The sequence below is a fragment of the Solanum dulcamara genome, chromosome 11, assembly GCF_947179165.1.
Source record: "Solanum dulcamara chromosome 11, daSolDulc1.2, whole genome shotgun sequence".
In the NCBI taxonomy this organism is placed as follows: Eukaryota; Viridiplantae; Streptophyta; class Magnoliopsida; order Solanales; family Solanaceae; genus Solanum; species Solanum dulcamara.
Window position 1 is genome coordinate 50,577,549 of NC_077247.1, and position 6,866 is coordinate 50,584,414.

Here is a 6,866-nt window from a genome sequence, read left to right on the forward strand (position 1 = left end):
TTCTTGAAAATGAGCAAAAAAAGGATGTGACAAAAATTGGGTATGGAGAGTCTAGAGAGTGATAGCAGCGGCCTAAATTTATTTGAGTTGGATTTAACTTATACTAGTATGCTTGTTATAATATATTTATTATTATTTACATTGTTTTATATGTTATCAAATTAAATATACTTGGTTTATACAATTTGATTGGAATTAAAAAAAAACACGAAAATGTGATAGAAAAAGGGGATAAATAAGATTACGTAGCGTTATTCAGGGAAGAAGCATGAAGATTGCTGGTAGAGTTATCACCAAAGAGGAAAAGGAGGAATAAAAGATTTCTAAAAACTCAAAACTGAGAAAAAGGTTAAATTTATGATTTATGCAAAAAAATTAAATTTATTCTAGTTTAAAAAGAATAATCTTTAATTATGTGACATGTGGCATCACCGGGTGCTAAGCTTCTCAAAAATAAAGGCAAATTATTTCATTTCTCATAAGAGCAAATTTGACCTAACTGGTACCAAGGCTCTTAAAACATCAACTAGATATTATAATAAGCATAGAATATGCCCTTTGGGTAGCCTTGGAATCAGATTAGTGGTGACGTGTTTGATGTTTGAAATTGCATGAGTATGAACAAATCATAACAAGAGGGAAATTTTATGAGAGATATACGATTATTTTTTAAAAAATTAAATAAATTATGAGTGACATAGAAGATTTTTTCCTCTGATTCAATAAGAGTAGGAGGACAATAACAAAATTAGTGGACCAGAAACATAATTTACAGCTCTTCGTATCATATTTTCCCTTTTGTTCTTGTTATTTAGCCAAATAAGTAAAAGGAAATAGTTGATTGCAATTTGCAGGCAAAGCAGAATAAGCACGGAATTCTTTTCATTTGCTTTTTTTTTTGGGGGGGGGGGGGGGATTAGGAAAGTGGTGGTATTATTTTCCTCACTATGTATATCTATAAAAAAGATTTTTGGTTTGTTTGTTTTATATTTCCTAACATAATAATATCCCATAATGTGTTGGATTTTAAAGATTTTGTGATTAAAATTTTAACACATCTTGTTGGTGTTCATAAATTTCCTTCTTTGTGAAATCTCAACATAGTGTGATGGAGCTTTAAAGTTTCACATGTTAATTAAGTCCAGCATTCTACATATATAGTGTGATGGAATTTCAAAGTCAAAGATAAAATTCTCAAGTTCCTAATTATGAACTCTATGACTTTATCTTTAAGATCTCAATTTCAAAAGCATTAAATAAAAACCCTATCACTGAGTTCTCGATTGTAGAATTACGTACTCTAAAATTCTTTCTTTGAGTTATCTCATCCATAGAATGATGTTGTTAGCATGGAAGACAACAAATTAACATTATTTCGTAACAGTTGGGATTTTATTTATTGAGGTGTTTTATTACCTCATTTTATTTAAAAATTAAGTTGTCATATAATACACGCTTTTATTTATTTAATTATAATTGTTATGGACGAATGTAATTGTCTATTTGTCTATACAAACCATGTTGCATTGATATCTTATGACTAACTAGATGGGTATTGTTGCTGTAGAAATTAAATTTTGTGGTAAAAGGCCGAAGGAAATGTGAAAAACAAGTAGTAGACCACTTTATATTTTAAAAATCACAATGGATGATAGTAAGATTTGAAGTCAAAATCTCTTGCCCGTTTTAATATCACATTAAAGTGTTTTACTATCCGATCACTTAAATTATTAGAAAAAGCATACTTTCTGTGAAAATCTTTCGACGATAATTTTTCTGACGTTAATTTCATATTTAAGTATGAAGGAAAAAAAATATACGAAACACAAGAATCTCAATAATAGTTAGTCTCCTTATGTGAAATGTCAATATTAGATAATATTTTGTTGAATGACTTATGATTAGCTACATACAATTTAGTGAAGATGTGCGTAATTAATTTCACTATTTTCTGGTAGAATTTTTGCATTAGATATCCCTGGATATGGTAAGAGGTGTATAACCATTACTAGGCTTATGTCTATCATTTACAATTAACTCTAATTATAGGTTGTTTGATTTATTCATGCAAATCAAAAGAGATTCGTAAGGTTTGAAAATTTGAAACTGGACGAATCTAGAGATATTTACCATAGACTAATATATCTATCACTATTTACTTAGGTGTCAATAACATGGTGTCATAATGTTAATGTGATATTTTAATATTAATAAAAATATATAATATGTCATATTATGTATCATGTTGTGTTAATTGGTGAACATTATATTTGTGCCTCTTTACTCTCATCAATGGTGGTAGAATGTGGTCATTAGTTGTTAGTAACTTTTGTAATTACCAACTCTTCATTTCACCATTATTATACCTCTTTATTCTTGTAACTTATGTAACCTTTGGCCATTCATTTAGCCAATTTACTACCCATAATTTTTCTATCCATTGCAAAGAAGAATTCCTCACTTATAAATAGTGATGGATTTGTGTACAAGATACGAAGAAGAGAAAAGAGTTTAAGAAAGGATGAGAAGTTAATATTAAGGTTAATGTAGTGAAAGAGAGTTGGACAAAGAAATTATTCTAAATCTTCAACTATATCTACTATACAAAAGACAGTAATTATATATTGAAGGAAGATGTTCTTTTTGTGGAGCTTTGGACTCTTCAACTAATCCAGAGTTGCTTAAGTTACACAACTTTGTTGGACTGTTGTATCCTGGAGGGGACAAGTCAAGAGTATTATTGTTGAATCGGTGTAGATTATGTTGCTATAGGCTTGAATCTCCTTAAAAAGAACGAGATATCCACACCTCAGCCTGAACAAATTTTTTATTCATTTTTGTCATTTTATTTTTCAACTGTAATTTATTATATTTGTGGTATATTACACCAACAATTTTAAGGAGATTCATTTTGTATTGCAGTTTGAAAAAGTGCGGATATCAATATAGGAGATCTCAACATCATTCCGCTTCAACGTAATTCTATTCAAGAGATGGAAGAGAAGAGATGTACGGTAAAGTATTTTTTTCTACTTGCTCAACTCAAGCGGATAAACGGTAAAGGAAAAAAATTTACCTAATATTTTTCATGAACAAAGTGATATTACTTTCCATGGAAAAAATAATATTTAAATTCCTAAAATAGTGGAGGTTCCGGAAATGAGAAAAAATTATTGTGAAATTGTGATTTTTGCATAGTTGAGAAATGCTCTAAAAAGATTATTACAAGTGTATTTATTGGTCTTGAAAAAATCACATGTTCTTGTTGGATATGATTTGATGAATTTTGGCTCGAAATGTTATCAAAAAAATAATTTAAAAAAATATTGAGTAGCCATTTTGACATTAAATATTTGGGTGAAATAAATTTCATTCATGGAATGAAAAAATGATAAAAACATGTGATGAAACTTTTCTTGACAAGTCACATTATGTTGAAAAAATTGTGAAATACAATTTTGTTGGTTGTGTGAGTCTTGCAACTCCTTCTGATTCAATTGAGTGAAAATGATGTACCTAAGAAAAAAGGAATTTGCTAGCCTAATAAAAAATATGAGATATGTGACTAACAAGTTGACTTGATATTGTGTTTGTAGTAAAAATACTTAACAGGTATAAGTAAACCAGATGAGAAAACTTGGTGCTATTTGATGGAAATGAAAAAAGCAAATTTTATAATTTGCTAATACTACTTTGGAGGTTCAAGTAAAAAAATTAAGATTCAACTAGTGAAAAAGTGAATTGATTTAGAGATTTATTTATATCATTCACTTTATTTTGAGAAAATCAATTTTTCTAATTTTGATTAATTGTGATAGCATCAATATTATTGGTAGAGTACAAAATCGTTATTATCATGATAAATTCAGACTCATGTGGAGAAAACACAAAATTGTGAGATCATATTGATCACTGGTATACCACTAATTTAATTGTGTTAAAACTTGTGATAATCTTACATATTTATAAACTAAGGCCTTAGCAAGATAAAGGGTCTGAAGCACATCGAGAGGGATGATATTGAAGCTCATAAAATCTGAGTCATATATGAGGAAATCCAATTTAAAACTAGAGATCCTATAACCAGGTTCAATGGGAAAAACAAATCATATGATGACTTGTTGTGAAAAAATGCAATATTCTTTATTCCCTCCCTATGGTGTGTGAGTGCATTGTTTTCTATAGTGAGTTGTGGAGGTTGAGTTTTAAAAACTCTTAATGAAAATCTATAGCCCGTATGGGTGAAGTATTAAACTTACATGAGCATTCTCGATAAATTTCACGTATATGAGTGTGGAAGTAGGTCGCTTCCTATGAGAATTGGGCTTATTCTCAAAAGCACTCATGAAATCGGGATAGCACAAGGTCGTAATACGTTGTCTTAGAAAGCTCATGTCAACACCTTGATTATTAATGAGCAGTTTTATTTTCCTTAATCAATCATAATTCAAGTTTGAGACCACTACTGACTCTGGAGTAAAGATTATTGTTTTACTAAGTGAAGGTTCAATGCAGAGCACACCTTCATTATACATAATAGTCTACCTTCAACTAAATTTTGATGTACTTTCTTAGCTTAATATTAAAATGAGTGGGGGATTGTTAGTGTGACATTTTATTATTAATAAAAATATATAATATGTCACATTATGTTTCATGTTATGTCAATTGGTGGACATTACATTTGTACCTTTTTACTCTCGTCAATGATGGTAGAATGTGGTCATTAGTTATTAGTAACTTTTGTAATTACCAACTCTTCACTTCACCATTATTCTACCTCTTTATTCTTGTAACTTATGTGACCTTTGGCCATTTATTTAGCCAATTTACTACCCATAATCATCCTATTCATTGCAAGGAAGAATTTCTGATCTATAAATAGTGATGGTTTTGTGTACAAGATACGAAGAAGAGAAAAGAGTGTAAGAAAAGATGAGAAGTTTATATTGTGTTTGTATTAAGATTAATGTAGTGAAAGAGAGAGTTGAAACAAAGAATTATTCTAAGTCTTCAACTATATTTACTATACAAAATAGAGTAATTATATGTTGAAGAAAGTGTTCTTTTTGTGGAGCTTTGGACTCTTCAATTAATCTAGAATTGCTTGAGTTATACAACTTTGTTAGGCTGTTGTATCCTGGAGGGGACAAGTCAAGAGTATTATTGCTGAATCGGTGTAGATTATGCCGTAGTGGGTTTGAATCTCCTTACATAGAACGATATATATCTGTCAACCTGGATGAATTTTTTATTCATTTTTGTCATTATATTTTTCAATTGTAATTTATTATACTAGTGAAATTATCCTCGCTTCGCGCGGCTATATTATTATTATTATTGTATATATAATAATTCTAAATGATATAAAATAGTATATAATATTTATATTTAGATTAATGTCGGATATATAAAATAATATTGATATTTTTCTTCATCTGCAACATGATATATTTTTTGTCTTTTTTTTCAATATACAAAATAATATTTATTTATTTTGCATATTTTTAAGTGCAACCTATTCATATGTATATAGTAAAATAAAATATTTATTGTGGTAAAGTAAATGAAATAAAAGGTCATATTTTAAAATAACAATTTTCTCTATCTTTTGTAAGAGTACTTAATTTTATATACAAATTTAATTTTGTAAAAAAATTGAATTTCTTCATTGTGTCTTTATTATTACATTCATTTATAATAATTTTTAAACATTAATTAAAATATTTAAAAATACTATGAAAATAAAACACACAAAAGTTATAAAAAATATTTAAGAGGGAAAGTTACAAGTAATATGAAGAGATATGAGTCATTAAATAATTACTAATTATGCATTAATTTTATTTGTAATAATAAATTAATGAATGTGGAAATAAGGGGAGAGGGGAGAGGGGATAAAAAATGAACCAAAATAAATAAATAATTGGTGGCTATAAGAGATGTGTCACCTTATTATTTCAAAACTCCAATTATATAATATATAGATGATAGTTTTTTTTAGTTATATTATTAAGACATATAAAAAAATATATAAATAACTTATACTATTATATTGACAAAGTAATTAAAAATAAAAAAATATAAATACATTTCAAACAAAAAAAGAATAGTGATGAAAACAGATTGGTACATACACAAAACAAAAAAAATGAATCATAGAATTAGTATTTTATTTTATAATTATGTTTTTGCAAGCATAATAAAAATGAAACTCATGATCATTATAATTTTTTTTGATTGAAATTGAATAATTGTATTAATTGTGCTTCATAACAAAGAAAAAGTAGGATAGTAAAAGACCAAATGAGTAGTATTTTCAATACATCTAGCTAAGTTATTAATACAAACCAAAGTTAAAAAAAGTTATAGCAAAAGTAGCTAAGTTACTAATATAAGTCTATGTCAGAAAAAAATCTAGCAAAAGTAATTCTTAATTATACTTTAAAAAAAGTTTTTCTTCTACCATCTTCCTTTGCAAGTAGATTCACCACCATATTCTGCTCCCTAGTTATGTCAAACTCTTCATCATATACTACAAATTGAATAAAAAAATTAAACATAATTATGAATAAATAAAACATTATACCAATTGAAAAATAATCATATCAAAAGAAAGAAATCTAAATTATACAATATATCTACAAATTATTTTTCAATTATACTAATAATAAACAATAATTATCTCTTCAAATCTAACCAATACTTTAATCAAACTACAACATATGATTATAATGTTAGAGTCAACTACAAACTGATTGTTAGAGAAAACAATTACTACGATATTTGCTTGGAGAATGACAATACATACATTAATAAAATATTAAAAAATCATGAAAGTACATAAAGATTAAAAAAAATACTTG